General features: G+C 38.0%; 1 protein-coding gene across 3 annotated transcripts in view; it reads right to left on the bottom strand.

Annotated features, from left to right (window-relative positions):
- Positions 1-13,986, bottom strand: part of ddr2a (discoidin domain receptor tyrosine kinase 2a) — a 53,015-nt gene extending 39,029 nt beyond the window's left edge. For 2 of the 3 annotated variants that reach the window (XM_017721187.2, XM_017721205.2), the window contains exon 1: positions 13,846-13,986. The gene's annotated coding sequence lies outside the window, so the exon portion shown is untranslated. Of the gene's footprint in view, positions 1-2,234; positions 2,361-13,845 lie in introns of those variants that run through there. The other variant, XM_017721196.2, reaches the window with a different exon arrangement.
- Positions 13,987-18,117: the final 4,131 nt, after the last annotated feature.

The following is an 18,117-nucleotide window of genomic DNA, read 5'->3' as shown; positions in this document are numbered from 1 at the left end:
AAAGTAAAATTCCTTTCAGTGAATTAAACGTTTTGGTGCAATCCCTAAGATGTCTAAAAGGTCTGCATCCCTCTTCTAATACGTAAAATGAAGGCCGATGGACTGTGAATGGAATTCACATTCACCTCTGTTACTGTAAAGGCACAGAACCATCTGTCTTTGCTGTACCTGTTTCCATGGTTACACTGGCAAAGGACAAACATAAAAAATCTGGTCAGACTCAGTTTAAACTTACCAATTACTTCAAAACCCTTACAGACACGAGCAAGAGGAACCTAAAACAGTCCATTTTGTAAAGAAAAGTTTGCTTTGCTTTGTCAGAACTGTAACTGTACTTTATCAAAACACAGTAATCAAAGTAGTTAACAAAACTCTTGCTGTCATTTTGAAACTTTCTTTTCTGCGCTATGTTTGTTTACATCACATGAAAGCCAGCTTGCAGTTACACTGTGTGCAGAAACGGCTCTACCTATTAAGTGACATAAGCGGCTGCTTAAGGCCCCGCAGTCAGCAGGGGGCCCCCTAACACCTTTTAGGCAATTACTGTAAGTTACCACTATGTTGTATATCACTAAACAGGAGAAAATGAGGAGAAAAAGCTAAAAGATAAAGACATATTTTGGTTTCATTTTGAGTTGTTAATTGCTATTTATGCCCATTTTTTGCCTTTTGCTCATAAAACAAAAAGCAGTCAATTTGATTGCAGAATGATGAACCCCTTTAACATTCAATCATCAGCAACACAGAAAACTGCTGTTTTTTTTTTTTAATATTATTTACACCGCTTGTGGTAGTCATTGTTATCAGTTAGCTTCTAATTTTAGTACACAAGCTAGCAAGCTAACTTGTTTGTTAATGTTATGTAAACAAAGCTAGGATTTTTAGGAAAGTTTAGGAATCTGTATATATATTTTGGCTACACTGGCAAGGGCAAACCTAAAAAAACTGTTAACTCGAAACGATAGCTTGAGCCTCCCACAAAAGCCCGCAGCTGGCCCTGATTGTGTGAACATTTCACAATGAACAAATGAACTGGTCCAAAATTGCCCGGGAATAAAATATTGTTAACGTACATTAAAGTTTTTTTTTCCCTTCTGCTATGAAGATACCATTTTGAAAATGGTATTGTTGGGTCAAATAAGTGTTGAATATATTCATAAATCCTGGCCAGTCTGACCCCTCCCTCAGCCGTGTGTAAAACATAAATAAAAACAGAATACGATGATTTGCAAATCCTTTTTAACCTATATTCAATTGAATACACTACAAAGACAAGATATTTAATGTTTAAACGGATAAAATTGTTTTTTGCAAATATTCACTCATTTTGAACTTGATACCTGCAACACGTTCCGAAGAAGTTGGGACAGGCGCAACAAAAGACTGGGGAAATTGAGGGATGCTCAAAAAAACATCTGTTTGAAACATTCCACAGGTGAGCAGGTTAATTGGAAACAGGTAAGTGTCATGATTGGGTATAAAGGGAGCGTCCCTGAAAGGCTCAGTCGTTCACAAACAAGGATGGGGTGAGGTTCACCACTCTGTGAACAACTGTGAGCAAATAGTCCAACAGTTTAAGAACAACGTTTCTCAACATGCAATTGCAAGGAATTTAATGATTTCATCATCTACAGTCCATAATATCATCAAAAGATTCAGAGAATCTGGAGAAATCTCTGCAAGTAAGCAGCAAGGCAGAAAACCAACACTGAAAACTAACACTCTGCCATGCAAAGCAAAAGCCATATATTAACAACACCCAGAAACGCTGCCGGCTTCTCTGGGCCCGAGCTCATCTGAGATGGACTGACTCAAAGTGGAAAAGTGTCCTGTGGTCTGACGAGTCTACATTTCTAATTGTTTTTGGAAATCATGGACGTTGTGTCCTCGTAGCCAAAGAGGAAAAGGACTGTCTGGATTGTTATCAGCGCAAAGTTCAAAAACCAGCATTGCATGGCTTCGTAGTAAAAGAGTGCAGGTACTAGACTGGCCTGCCTGCAGTCCAGACCAGTCTCCTATTGAAAATGTGTGGCACATTATGAAGCGCAAAATATGACAACAGAGACCCCGGACTGTTGAACAGCTGAAGTTGTACATCAAGCAAGAATGGGAAAGAATTCCACCTACAAAGTTTCAACAATTAGTGTCCTAATCCCAAACGCTTATTGAGTGTTGTTAGAAGGAAAGGTGATCTAACACAGTGGTAAACATGCCCCTGTTGGGGTTGTACTCACTGAGGTATTTCTATGGCAAAGTCACTCCACATACATGCGATTCTTATTCCCACACTAAAACACCTTTCGGACAGAGAATGAAAGCAGCAGGTCATCCAGGAATACACATACGGAAATAAGAGACCACTGAACATAGTGTGTCTGTGTATACACAACACCAATTTAAATCTTTTGAAGGACACTTGGTTTGTTTTTTTAAACAGCATGACACTGAACTTTGTACCAGTCTGCCAGGACTGTGCCTAATACGCTATGTTACACTGAGTGATTTCACAAAATGGCAGACGTGAGTGATTTAGGAGCACATCGAAAACAGAGCCCACCAAGAGCAGTAATAAGAGACACTACTTCAAAATTGATTAGTGCAGTAAGAAACTTTCATGAGTAAACCAGCTAGATCAAGATGAAAAATGAATTCAGCCCCTTTTCATCTTATAAAATTGAGCCAATTTACCACACGTCACTACACAGCAGACATGTATACAGCTGTGCAAAAGTCAGATTTATTTATTTTAATTATTTATTTGACTTAATTTATTGTAGTTAATCTGGTCATCTACCAGGTCTTGCATGGTTTTGCATGGTCGTAAGAAGTCAATTTTTTCTTTAATAATTTTTTAAACTCCAGTTTTGGAAACTTCTTATGTAAGTGAATGATCTTCTACTTAATCTACTGAGAACAATAATGTATAACTTGTACGTAATGGCCGTTTATGCCCGAAATGAAATAAATTAAAGCTGGTCTCTGACATTTGTATATCATTGCTGCTGCTTTTACTTTACAGGAGAAGGAAAAGCTTTTAAATTTAATTTACATTAGTGCATTAAGATTTAACAGAGATATATTTTTTTCATGAAATTTTCACACAATGTCTGGTGTTTTCAAATGGTTTTAACCCCCCCCCCCCCCCCCCCCCCCCCCCCCTTCAGAAAAATGAGATAGGACAGCAAAGATATATATAGCCAGTTGTGAAAGATTTCTCCTGCTTGCCAAAATGTTTTTCCCCAAAAGGGGAATTCCACCAAACTATGATTTGTTTCTTTTTTTACCATGACTGTCTTTCCAATGCTTTTAGTATGTTTGCATTTACGCTCTACCTAAAAGCACAGCAGGCTAAATAAACTTTACAACTTTAACATCACTATTTATCCCATTTCATGTCTGCAATAACTTCTCCACAGGACAGCATACAGAATCTGAATCTTAGCCAAGCCTTCTCCAAAACTACCTGACATTACTCTGACATAAACAAGCACTTTGAGTAATAAGGCCTAGAATGTCACTACTGAAAATATCATTACTGAAAAGCAAACAGGAAAAGTGTTGGGGCGGAAACAATCAGCATTTCGAAGAAATGTCTCTTTACCACAACACCTCGGCAAACAGAGGACCAATGGTGCGCTCCAAGGCTTTTCCCTCTAAGGAACCCTGAAATGTCAACAGCGGAGGATTTACCTGATCCCAAAACATAATACTTCTCCCTGAATGCCGCATGGAGAAGAGAACAAGTACACAGTTCTCGCCCGCTGTGTGGCCACTACAGTCAACATGACTCTCACGCGAGTGGCAGAGAACAAGTTGTGAAGTGTACAGGCTCTTCAGCAACTGCAGGCACATATACTATAGTGATAAACCAATCAAGCCACAGTGCTATACCCCAACTTTATAAAGTTAAGAGGTACATGTTTCACAAATATTAGCATGCATTTTCAGACATGGGCACTTTGCCTGAAAAATTCATGACTAAGGAACAAAAGCAAATTTGGTGCAAGGCCTGGGAAAATCTCCAACAGGCTTTTTATTCTATTGCATTTCGCATAACCTTTGTAGTCACTTCTTAACAAACTACTGATTGCCCACATGTAATCTCATCTTAGGTCTCAGCAGCAGTAACTGCTAAAAGAGGGTTTCAGGAAAAAATAAAAAGGTGAGCAATGCTGCATGGGAGAGATTTGTTACGCAAGCATCATGACTTTCACAATCTGTACAAATTCACTGGTGAGTTGCGAGAGACGGCGACATTAGCAAATCCTGCTTTGTCACTTCTCCGTGGTTGTTTGTTCTGAAGGATGCTCATGTGTCAGGCCTTTGTGGAAGGAATTATCATCATCAATACTTAAGACTTGTCTAATTGTCTAAAAAACCTCATAACAGCACTGCAGTAAACTCATTCGCTGTACTCAAACAATCACCACGTCAAACATTTGGTTCGTGAGATACATAGACTTGGTCTTCTGTAAAAGAAGAAAAGTTTAAAGCAGTATAAAACAACAAGTCCACTAAGCAGACGAAGCGGTGTGAGCTAAGGCTCCCAGAAAGATCTGATTCCTCAATTCCTGCCATTTGGAAATTGAGAGTCGAATCCAAAGCCTTGGAATTGATTTCAGACGACGGCATTCACGTTTTATCTCACCAGCCTGCACATGAGTTATTCTGTTGTCAGTGTCTGGATGGACTGTCTGAAAACGTGTTTTTACACAACATCTATAGTCCAGCTACGGCTGTCACGATCATGGAATTTTAGCTGAGGACTAGTTGTAACATAAATAATTGTGATTATCCAATTTAGTCTTTTCTTGTTCATTAAACGGACCTAATACACTACAAGTCTAACACGGCCAAACTGGCTCATTAGCAGTCTTGCCATCTATCTTGTTTTGACTTTTAGCTAACCCTGCTTGTACTGTAGAAATGACAAACTGTGTGCCCACACAAAAATACAGATATCTTCAGAATTGAGTAAATTAAAGCTAGACACAATCATTCTGCTAGCACACATGCTAAAAGTGATGGAATTAGCTACACAGCTAACAAATACACCAACATTACTCAGCACTGCCCTCTAAACATTTGTCTGAACTTTCCTTTTTCAACCCAGTCTCCATCAACCCAGTACTGACTGGAAAACGACTGACTGTGGAAAACGACTGACTGGAAAACGACTGACTGTGGAAAATGACTGACTGTGGAAAACGACCGGCTGTTTTGGGTTCCGGGGCCTAACGTTAATGTTCGCACCCATTTTCAGCTTATTTAACTATTCAGATTGCATTACATAGTTGTTTATACTGTCCCTAGCAGGTCTACACGAATCAGGCAGGGCGTTTTGGTTTCCTCTAAAAGCACATCAGTGTTTCCTCTCGCCATTTTTCCTTGACGTTTTCAAGCAAGGTCAAGGAAAAGTCACAGGCAAAGGAAAAAAGGACGAATTTAATTATGCCTGTAGGTGGAAAACTGGCTTCACGTTAGTCCAGACGGCCACACGTCCATCTGGGTTTGTTCCCTTTTACACTGCTCCTATTAATGAGGTGTTTCAGCGTTATCTCGCGATCAATCCAACGCTTTAACGGAGGAGCTCAGATTACCTCCAGAGAGGAACAGGCCATTCCTTTTCCTAGAAAAACACGTTGAGAAAGCTCACAGAACTGGGGTTTCTTTGTGAAAACGGGCTTCAGAAACGAGACGTAGTGCAGAATTGACCTGACATTAGATTCACCTCAGCGTCGAATGAGCTGCTTCAGTCCAGGGCGACAGCCGGGCTGAGCGACCCAGCCGAACCTTCAGCCGAGCTCCTGCGCCTGAGACGGAGGAAACACCTCACTACTCACGGCAGGTTAAAGAGAGCAGAGCAGCAACACAGACCCAGGTGCGGTTAAGAGTACATGAGCTCTGTTCTTGAGCGGGTCTGAACACATGATGGAAATAACAGCACAGCTGAAGAACATTGTGTTGGTACATTAGCGACATGTTGGAGTTTCTGAAAACAACACCACGACCTTCTGCTGTGCCCTGTGGAGCCCTGTGGGAGGTAATGTTGGCACTGTGTCTCACTCTAGAAGCGCTCACTCCACTAAAAAAAGCTTATTTAAAACATTTGGGCTGCTAGCCTTTAGCTAGCTAGGTTTAGTTTTGGATTCATTTCTTTTTTAATAATAAAGTAGTTTTTTTTTTTTTTTGGTAACTGGTTGGCTATTCTCCTCATATAATTCTTCTGTTAATATGTTTCACTGAAAATTCACATACCATTAAAATGGAGCTCTGAAAACTGAACTGTCCCATCTTTTTTTCTCTCACCGCCTGTTTCAGTCCACTACTGCTACCACAATGCCCGAGCAGGAGTCCAGTACAACACAGATGCTGAGCTTATCACTTGCAAACATGTTAATAAATAATGATTTGAAGATTTTTTTTAATGTAGTGGTAAGTATTCCAGAAGCATTCTCCTAAAATGCGAAACAGTAACTGTTTCTGAATACCGCCTTTACAAAATACTGCCTTTTCAAAAGAAGACTACATGCCATCCATGAATATAAATAACCAATTAACCAAGGCCATTACTGCATTTAAAGGTGGGGTAGCTGGGTGATAAATAAAATTGATAACAGTATTAATATGCAAACAAATATGTGAAATATTCTGTTAGTATCAGGAGCTTTTGAGGACCTCTTCTTTCTGCACACATGCATTATCTAAAGCCTTCAATTAACTCCCAGCACAGTTCAGTGTCCCAGTCTGTTTGCAATTAGTGGCCCTGGCTGGGAGTGCTGGGGAGTGAAGACTTTCTGAGCACTGTAATTGTAATAATTGAGCCGAAAATGACAGTGAGGGCCCTTCAAGCACCACCTCTTAAGGCATTTTTCTAGTTTGCTCTAAAGACGTCCACGGCTCATTACAGATGACAAATCAATAATTCCTCTATACTGTAGGAGTGCCTGTCTTCCAAATGAATGCTGGAACTGTGACGGCTGTAGAAACCAGCAGTTTCAGACTTACACGTGTACACGACTTGAAGTGGAAAAAGACTGAATGCTGGATGTCGGATGCCTTTAGCGATAGGCTGAATGCCGTGTATGTGTGTACAAAATTACTTCTGAATACCTCTAGAGAAACGAACTGGTTCTAGACTTTCTAAAGCCAGATGAATGGCACTGTTTGAAGCTGTTTAAACACCCAACAGAGGTGTCTGGTTCTGCTGAAATTTGGAGGGAACACACTGCCTCGAAACATTCCTGTGCCACCCAAACACTTCTCTTTGTGATAATAGCTTATTAAAAAGGCAGCACTTGAGTTAGCACAGCCCAAAACAATGCACTTTATTGGGCTGTTACATAGTGTTGGAGTGAATGTCTCTTACTTGAGCTGGTATTCACACACCCATGCGCATAAGCGTGAAGGGAACATGTGCTTTTCATTTGAAACCTCTTTCTTTTCCTCCCTAAGGCAATGGACATAGCATTGTAGATATTTTATTTTATGGGAATGCATGAAATCCAAATCAAATGGCAGTTCTAGCTTAAGTGGATCCAGGTGATGGCAATAAAAAAAAATGCCAGTGAAGTAACATAACTGATGCAAACGGAGCGATAAATTTAAAGATTTACAGTAACAAGATTATGGAATAGTTTTCTATGAACAGTTACACTGAAAAGTGTTGAGATGTTTTTACTTAAAATGAACCAACCTGGCTTCCTTAAAAATGTGAGGTTGTTAAGATCTTGTTTTAAGTTAACAGAACAATGATCAGTAATCTGTTCAACATCAATTCGAATTTTAATAAAGACAACAAAGTTGACTTACTCCTTTAATAAAAATGTTCAGGGACAGTTGTCTGGACATAGGTTAAAGGTTCCATGGAACATGTGTTAAAGCCACCAATTTTTTCAAAGGTTCTGCATCATGTAGTGGTTGAAATGTGAACAAAATCTTTCAGAGTGGTTTGCTGTGAAAAAACTGTACAGTAACTCTCAGACATTTTTGCTATCCAAAATGACCAGCATCTTCTGAGTTTTTATATGTAATTTTTTAATGATAAATAGTGTTAAACACTCTCTGTATACTTCTCCACCCCTCTGATAAACATTTTAGGCCTAATGCTTTATGAAGAAATATCAAAAAACAACATCTGAGCTATTAGGCAACATATTCATAACCATTCTGTGTAATAACTTTCTGTGAGGTCACTTTTTTGCAGTAAATGCTTCAGATGTCTGAATCCTATCACCACCACTGTGAACAATTCTGGACCAGCATGTTTCTCTGAAATGTCTGAAATTTTTACAACAAACTACTCTGAATGACTGAATGATCTTGAGTAAATTTTGAAAAAGTGGTGAAATTACTCTTCAAGCCTAGTCTTAGACTAAACTGCAGTGCCGATAAATCACCACTGGAAATTCTTTTTGGTCTAGTCTTCGGCTTAATCTAGGTATAGGAAACTGGACCTGTTTCATTTATTTATTCATTTATTTTTGTTTGTTTCTTTGTTACAGATTATCTGACTGCATGAGCAATTTGCTCATGATCAGGCCAATCAAAGTAAGTAAATTACACCTCCAACCAGTTCCATTGTCAATAGCCAGAGGCTAAACTTTACAGCTGTTAACTTTATATTTCAAGTCTCAGTTTAATGAAAAACTGGTGTCAGACCCCAGCACTGACACAGGAGACGCAGCTGTTCAGTAAAAATACACACAACTTAAGACCCTGTGAGTTGTGGCTAGAATGAACAGCCCCTTAAGGGAGTGCTTGTAGCTGTGCCTTTGCACCTGCACTAAATCGAGCTAACTGCACGATCAATTCTCTCTTGAGTTTTTAGAGCTACATTAAACTCAGCAACCTTACCCTGTGGAAAAAAGTGGCCCCGGCCAAGAAATCCTGTTCCATTTCCTTCCATAAAAGCAACACTCACTTCACACAGTGCTGCTTGATTGATGTGTGACTAAGACATGGTGAAAGCTGTCAATGCCTTTTAATTACACACTCAACGCACAATTTCTTAAAATGTAGGTGGAGTTCTGCAATAGGAACTGAGTCGCTTAAATAACGTTTATGTAGGAACTGTATGTAAATAAACTGTTTCAGACCTGGACGTTAAAGGAGGAACCATTGTATTTGACACTAATAGGTATGGCTCCCAAAACTCACTGTAGCTAAATTATATATTACATTATACTGATTTAAACTCAATGCACTAAAACATCCAGCATACAATTAGGCATACATTATGCAACAGTGAAGTAAATAAACCATCCCATTTTTCTCCTAACATGTAATTCATCCATAAAATTATGCATTTTCCGGCACATTAGTCAAAAATAAGGGCAACAGAGAAAGAAAAACAAACTTCACCGATGTGACCCAAGTTTTCTAACTCATGCAGCATAATCGCTAGATCATCCACTATGGTGTGAACACTACAACTTGGCAGCTACTTTATCTAAAGTTATATGTAATATAGTTTCAATATTCACTTAAAGGCCTTATCTAATGTAAAATCAAGAGTTTTATTTAATTGTTTTGTAATAATACCAAAAACAAAGCATTTACTTAAATCTATTCATCTAGGCTACAGCAGTTAAGCCCCACCCTTTCTCTGCTGTGTTTCAGTGTCGACTGCTTTTTGAATGAGGCACAACACAGACCAGCCAATCAGAGCAGAGACGTTTAAACAGGCCTGTCAAATTACACTTTGTTGATTTTCTAAGTGAAAAGTATACATTCTCTATAGGGAACAAATATAAATATGGCATTCTACAAATATTAGTGTACTTGTGTTTGTTTGCTTAGCTTAACATATTGGAAAATAATGTGCCATAACTTTTGCACAGATCACGTTTTATGGTTGTTGTCTTTTTTTTCTCATATGTTAAATCCAACACATAAACAGTGAATGTGTATCAAAATGTACAAGTGTGTTCTCTGTAGAAGATGTATTAAGTTATTATCACTTCAACAAACATCAGTTGTTCAGGGGTGCCAAAACTCAACTGTCGCTCTTGGAGTCAGTAACTAAACAGTAACTAAAACAGCTGGTTTAATTCTAAGGGGATAAAATCTATAATAAACACATAGCATATGGGCCTTTTGAAAAGAATCCAGCATAATGTCAATTAATTGCTAATATCAAGTAACTGAATGTGCATTTAAATCGAAAGTTTAGATTTTGAACAGAAACTTAAAAGCTCTATTAATCATCTTGTTTTTTTCACTGCGAAATTTGTCTTCATCTGGAATTATTGGTCAATTGAACGCTCATCGTGCTAATCCGCTGGCATAAACGTACCTCTTTGATTGATTTTAACTTAATTATAGAGAGAGCCTTGCTTTAACCTCACGTCATAACCTCAGATGTCTGCTACTTTACCGCCACATATCATGGCCTTGTCATAATCCCATAGCAGATATGTAAACCATCTCACACTGGTATTTATTTGCATTCCACATCAAAGCAGTTCAATCCTCGATGTCTCTTTCTGGTGAAGATTGGTCAACAAGAACAGCTAGTAACGGCTGAATCTCGTCAGGCAGTGTTTTAGGCAGCATATTAAAGTATAATCAGTGCATACCAGTTTTCATATTTATGTGGAAAAGGCCTTCCTGCTGCTGTACTGCAGCTGAGCATCGTTAAAGCTGGGTGGAGGATATGGAACATGTGTGGAACACAAACCTGATATTTTCTTCAGCAATGCATTCATCTAGTTGCTATTTATATATACTGAACAAGTTGTTGTTAAGATGGGGAATACTTCGGTGATGTCCACATTCAGTTGCATTAAAATGAAATGGATTTGTCAGATGGTGAACTGTGGAATGATGGGTGCCTCAGCTGTTTTGAATCTTAAATCCAACTTACACACCAAACTGGAGTATACTATTATGCCGGATGTCACTGACGCCGGATGTCCCGCCAGTCATTTCTTACTGAGCTTCTGCCCAAGAGGCCTGCATCACTAATCTAAATGACATGACCATGAATTCCAGATAACAACTTTGAAGTCTTGGATAAGCTTGAGGATCTTTCAAGTTTGACTAGAGGCTCAGGATGTCAAGAATGATTTATTGACCATCAGGGATGGTTTTCAGGAATGACAAACAATGAAGGTGTAAGTTATAAGTTCATGTATGTGAGCCTAAACTACATTTCCTCATTCGTAGTTCCTTACTACATAACTTACACATTAGTTTCATTATAGTTACCAAATAGTTCATAGTAGTAACTGAATAATAAGCCTTATCTAGATGTGCATGTCCTGAAGGAACTGCAAGAGTGCTTGAAAAGAGCTGCAAGTGTGTGTGTGTGTTTGTGTGTGTTTCTGTGTAGGTGAACAACACCTCCTTAGGTATGTGTCTGTGTGGTGTGTGTCTGTGTGTGTGTATGTCTGTGGGGTGTGTGTGTGTGTGAGAATGAGAGATGTATGTGTTTGAGGGGGGAGGGGGAGTGTCATTCAAATGAATTGTCACTCTGTTATTATGCAGCTCTTAGTGGAGAAGCCTTGTTTGAGTCCGATTTGCACCCTCTGAACAAACAGTCAGAACTTGGGAAATATTTACTATATCGCTTAACCGGATAGATGGTGTGAAATAAGACCCCTTGAGGATTATTTTTTGTGTAATATTGTGTGTATTGAGAAGAAAATGTCTGAGTTATGACAAGTTAAACACAGAAAATCTTGAAATAAGCAGATTCTGACTTTTACATGGGAGTGATTGGGGTAGTTTTGTGTGCCTAGTGCCAAACAAATGCTCATAACTATAAAGCTAATTGATACAATGATGAGATATTTTGAGGTTTCAGAAAGGACACGTTTCTCTACCATTTAAACTGAAATTGAGTTTCTAGGTGAAAGTTTAAGGATTTTAAAGCAGATTCCCTGCGTGATCAGCTGTGTCTGTGAGACTGAGTGGCCTGCTGTGACATCATTGATGTCAGAATCTGAAGTTCTGAACATTCCTCCATTAATTCTTATGGGAGGTTTTTCATTTATAAACTTAATTTTATTAAAAACTACCAATCCGATTGACTCCAAAAATACATAGCACAAGTCACAGCGCCGAGATCTTCGGAATGCAGTTTGAACGGAGTCTGTATGTTAAATGGTTCAGGCTGTATTAATCGCAGAAAAGTGTGGAAGACGAAGAATAAGAAGTATGAGAGATAACAATAGAGCACTTTTTTCAAGCACTCCAATAAGTCTTAAACTGTTGCTATGTTATCCCAGGTTGCTAAGGTGTTGCTATGGTGGTTGCTAAGGTGTTGCTACAGAATCCCATGTGGTTGCTACCTGTGATTGCAACCTGTGAAAATGGTGCAAGAAATGTAAAAAAATAAAACAAAGAACAATTAATTGGGTTTGTCAATCCAATTTAGGCATAATGGTAAGACGTCATAAGACTTAAGGTATCAGCTTTGCTTGCTATGCTAAACAGTGCAAAAATGTGAATACTGTATCTGAAAGTATGTAAGCAATTCCATACATATGGTGTATTAAAATATAAGGGCTTGTTAAACCTCTTGTGTACTGCTGTGGTAACGTAAAACATGTGTAAAGGCCATAGAGTGTATTCCTGCCTGTTCCCAGCAGTAAGGTCATGACCCACATCCAACACAAACAAGAGGTATGCCATGACACCCTTGTGTACCTTAAGCAAGCTTCTGTGTCAACTTCACCTTGACCACGAAAGGCCCCTTTACATAAAAACGAATCTCTAAATTAGGCCGTAAATGCAGTAATAAACATAGTAACCACCACAGATGCTTTGTAGATGCTCACTTTGTCTCACATTCAAGTAAATATTTATTAAATGAAAGTGAACTTTAAGGAGAAAAACCAAACCTTCCCTATCTTCAACTCAAAACCTAAACTTAACCCTGACCATAAGGCTGTTGACAGTCAAGTGAGTTTCACCTGTAAATAATCATTAAAATGGGAAACATATACAGTAATATTTTCATTTTGGACTGAAATCTTTCAAAAATGTAATAATATCACAAGAACTTAAATATTAGTTGAAGATTTACTGTTAGATTTACTGAAAGAAACAGCATAATGTTTACAAATTACTATGTCTGAGTTACTCAATGTGCATTTTAATTGAAAGCTTATATGTTTTTCTCAAATAAAATTGAACATACAATTAATATGAATGTTACTGTAAATGACCTCACTGTCTTTCATCTGGGACTATGCAGAAGTCTAATTTAACAAAGCTTGTTTCTCCATTCATTTTGTCACTATGAGGCACCATGTGATGCCAGTTTAACCAACACGTTCATCGAGCTCTTTCTGTAAATACTATAATGAACAGTAATCTGGAGTACGCTTCAAAAATGAGTGAAAAGGAAAAGTGTGACATGAATAAAATTACACCTCTTTTGTGTTTGAATCCACCAAAAGAGTAAAATTGTATAATGGTCCAGCAAAATAACACCACATCTTTTGACCTAAAAGTCCGATAAAGCATTCTGCTCTGCTGCACAAACGTTTAAAAAGTAAAGCAGTCCTGCAGATGGCGTCCATATTGCTAAAGCTGTCCAAAACAGCTGGATTTGCATCGCTTCACAGTGCAGTGGGGATCAAGTATCAGTTTGCTCTGGTATCCACTATTTTAGCCTGCCATGCAAACAGTAGCTCTTCCAGAGAAACTTTTTAGCACAAGGAAGGAAAACTATGGCAAACCTTTGCGTAAAAGTAATGCACAAAACCTCTGAGTTCATAAACAACTAAAGAAACGTGTACCTTTGTCTGTTCTCCTAAATCATACGTAGCCTGATCTTGAAAAATGAAATAAAAACATTTCAACTATTCTGGAGACTGAAAGAAGAAAACTTACTGTTTGATTTTTACTCTTCTCAAACCATTTGTCCAGTGAGGTCTTAATTCCAAGCAGTGAAAAAGAGAACAAAAGTAAAATCCAAGAGGTTCTGTTCTCTCTATACTCTCTCAGTCCTCATATCCAGGCACACTGAGCTGATGTAAGACAACTCTGGAAGGGGAAAAAAACAGAAGCGGAGAGAGAGAGAGAGAGAGGGAGAGAGAGAAAGAGAAAGAGAGAGAGAGAGAGAGAGAGAGAGAGAGAGAAAACTAACATACTGAGGATTCTTGGGTACATGCCAAAGTCCCAGAATTCCTCATGCCATACAGAAGGTTTCAATTAAGTCAGACTCCAGTGACCAATCGGAGTTTTTTTTCTCTTGAATGTATTTTTTGACAGCCTAAGGGAATACTGAAGAGATCATCATTCATAGTGGATCTTATTTATGGAGAGTGGTGTGATTTTTTACTGCAATGCTGTGATTTTGTTCCTGGACACTGCAGTAGAGAACCATCACTGCCGTCTCCAATGTCCTGTGGTAGATTAAAACCTATCCACTACAATTAAGCATTAGATGGCTTTACCCATATTAAAAAATGTGATATATGGCAATATATGGATTTCAAATAGATGACATATATTAGCATATATGGATTTATATGTAAAGCTTATATTTGTCACATATGGACATACAGTATATGTGGCATACATATCAACTTATTTGAAATTAGCCAAATGTGGGACTTGCATTTCATCCATAGAGCAACATATACAAACATATACAGTGCTGTTTGAAGGTTTGTGAACCCTTTAGCATTATGTGAGTTTCTGCCCAATCTTCATTTAAGTCATAGATGAAGAGAACACAACAAAACAAACAAGCAGTTATTTAGTTTTTCATTCATTTCTTGGACAAAGTAATTTAACGTTATACATTTTGGACATTAGATATTTTGGTTAGCAAAAGTATGTGAACCTTTAGACTGATCAGTTTGATATAGGTGGTGATTAGAGTCAGGAGGTCCAATCAATAGGATGAGTGTGGGTGACCCTACCCCATTTCAAAACCTCAACCTGACTCTTCACCATCAAAGTCTGGTCTTTGTGAATGCATGCCATGTCTCAGGTGAATGGGATTTCTGAGCACCTGAGAAAAACATTTGCCAGTGCTTATTAGGCTGGAAGAGATTCCAGAACTGTTTCTGAAGAATTTGGACTTCAGTCGTCCACTGTCAGACAGATAGTGTACAAGTGGAGGACGTTCAACACTGTTACTCTTCCCAGAAGTGGTCATCCAGCAGAAATGAATCAAGACTAAGGTGTAAAACATTCTTGGAGATCTCAAAGAACTCCAGGGTAATGTCTAAGGATCTGCAGGCCTCTGTTACACTGGCTAGTATCAGTGTTTTTGAGTTCACCGTTAGCCAAAAAGTGAAGAAAAGTATGTTTGGAATGATAGTATTGAGTATTGAGAAACCACTACTCTCCGGGAAGAATATTGCTACCCGTTTACAGTTTTCTAAAGACCACTTAGAAGAGCCAGATGATTAGGACAGATAAGTTCCTTTAAGGCCATATTTTCAACTGGGCAGTTCAAATTGGTCCATCAAAGATGTCAAAAAACGCTCACTTAGACATTCATCTTCACTGACTGAATAACACAAGTCATTTATTATTCTCAGTTAAATAAATATTATGTAATGAACACTGATTCATCAGAGGGAAGGTTGGACATTCATTCTTTCCAGTGGTCATTCTAAGTTTGTGTGGAGGCTGAGTTGTCTAAATGGATGCGTTGAATTGAGCCAGCTGTTTTCTTTTTTCCCCCACCATGAATGGATGGAGCTAAACTGCTGTTGGTGATAGAGGCGTATATACAGTCATATGCAAACGTTTTTGGCCAAAGTCCATGTTTTGTTGAGTTCCTAAGTAAAAAATAAGTTCACATATCCACTACAGAGAACACATTTCTGCATATTTAATGCATGATAAGTGTTTGCTGAATTTAACCTTGGGAAGAAAATAAAATATAAAATGTAGCCTTTGCAAATGTCATAGGACATTTTATATTTATGCTTTATTTGTTTCCCAATATGTTTAACTTAATGATATCCCAATATGTTAAACAATGAAAAACAGAAAATGTGCACCAAAATTCGCATGAAAAAAAATCTGTATTTAAGTTCTCTGAAGAGAATGTGTTAATTAGTTTTCACTTAGAAAATCAAAAAAATATGTAATTTGGCTGGGATGATTAAACTTGCATACAACTGTCGCAAAAAACTATGAACTCAAACTGGACTGACTTTTTAGCTTAGTTTCTAAATTGTGTGTGAACTATGAAAATGTTATGCCTTTAAACTTTAATAATGTTTACATACGACACAGACTCATTAAAAATCATCAATATGGGCCTTTTACAAAGAAAAAAGAACACCACTGATTTTTTCCAGTCAAATGTATAGTCATCTGTACAAAGCAGAGCTTACGGAAGGTTTGGGCAATTTTAGACTCTGTGTTGGAATTTCACATTGACCCCTATTCCATTCCCCAGACCCCTTCACCCCCCATTTTTAAAGTACAGTACTCTCACTGCACAGTAATGAGAAAAGCATACGGCAGTCCCCAGCACCACATTTTTCTTTTCTTTTTTTCTAATGATCATGGATAGTTCTGGCTAGAAGCAGGTATTCAATTATAATTTATGGACAGACAGCAGATAGAGAATAACTGTGTAATGTAGAAAACTGTGAGTTACAAACCAGAAGAACTGCAGTAGAGTAGCTATGTGTAATGCACTTTCACTATAAAATGAACAGTATGGACCCTATGCTCTAATTTTGAAAGGTCTCGTGGAACTATATTCTATAGATGTTACAAGTTTCCTTTATCAAATATCAGTTCATCTAAATCTAAATCTATTTTTTTTATATATATATAAAATTACACATTACACATTAGGTGCTAGTAAAAGGTTGGACCCCCTTTTGCCTTCAGAGCTGCTTTAATTCTTCGTGTTATACTTTCAACAATGTGTTGGAAACATTCCCCTATTTGAGTTACTGTTGCCTTTCCAGTCTGCCCATTCTCCTCTGACCTCTCACATCAATAAGGCATTTTCGTCCACACAACTGACCGCTCACTGGATATTTTCTCTTTTTCGGACCGTTCTCTGTAAACCCTAGAGATGGTTGTGTGTGAAAATTTGTTTCTGAAATACTCAGACCAGACTGTCTGGCACCAACAACCACGCCACGTTCAAAGTCACTTAAATCCCCTTTCTTCCCCATTCTGATGCTTGGTCTGCACTTCAGCAAGTTGTCTTGACCACCTCTACATGCCTAAATGGATTGAGCTGATTGGCTGATCAGCTATTTGTGTTAACAAGCTAATAAAGTGGCTGGTGAGTGTACATTTTCTCTGTTTATTTTTATTTTTCCTGGAGCCCTTTTCTGACATTTACATGGGTTTATGTAAATTATGTAAAGCAAAATCATTCATAAATAATTTATACATGACCATTTTTCATCTTTCATCATGACCATCTTTATTCCTTAAAAATAAATTAGGTTGTTTTTGTTAGTGTGCCTTTAAGACATATGTGTAATTCTAGATATATTTAACAATGTTTACATATGACAACAAACTTGAATTTTAAAAAAGCAAGGACAAATCATTTTTTTCCCTACTTTTCCTTGGAATTCTCATTGAATTATGCAAATAATTTATATTATATAGGTGCAGTATGTAAAATTCTGATGTATGTGATATACACCAATCAGGCATTAGGCAGCCCCCTTTTACCCTGTTCTTTAATAGTCAAGACCCCTATGGACCCTCACAGGGCAGGTACTATTTGGGTGGTGGATCATTCTCAGCACTGTAGTAACACTAACGTGGTGGTGGTGTGTTTGTGTTGCGCTGGTACGTGTAGATCAGACACAGCAGTGCTGCTGGAGTTTTTAAACACTGTGTCCACTCACTGTCCACTTTATTAGACACTCCTACCTTATCAGTCCAAGCTTGTAGATGTAAAGTCAGAGACAACAGCTCATCTGCTGCTGCGCAGTTCATGTTGGTTATGCTCTAGTCCTTCATCAGTGGTCACAGGATGCTGTTGGCTGGATATTTTTGGTTGTCAGACTATTCTCAGCAGTGACACTGAGGTGTTTAATAACTAAATAATGAATCACTAAAATAATTAATTTAAAACTGGCTGTTTTTGCAGCTTAGTTTCCAAATGTAGACTGGTAGATTTTGAAAGTTAATAATGATTACATATGTACACTA

Source organism: Pygocentrus nattereri, chromosome 26 (genome assembly GCF_015220715.1).
Source record: "Pygocentrus nattereri isolate fPygNat1 chromosome 26, fPygNat1.pri, whole genome shotgun sequence".
Taxonomy (NCBI): Eukaryota; Metazoa; Chordata; class Actinopteri; order Characiformes; family Serrasalmidae; genus Pygocentrus; species Pygocentrus nattereri.
The sequence above is the reverse complement of the archived record's forward strand: the minus strand, read 5'-3'. Positions and strand labels throughout refer to the sequence as shown.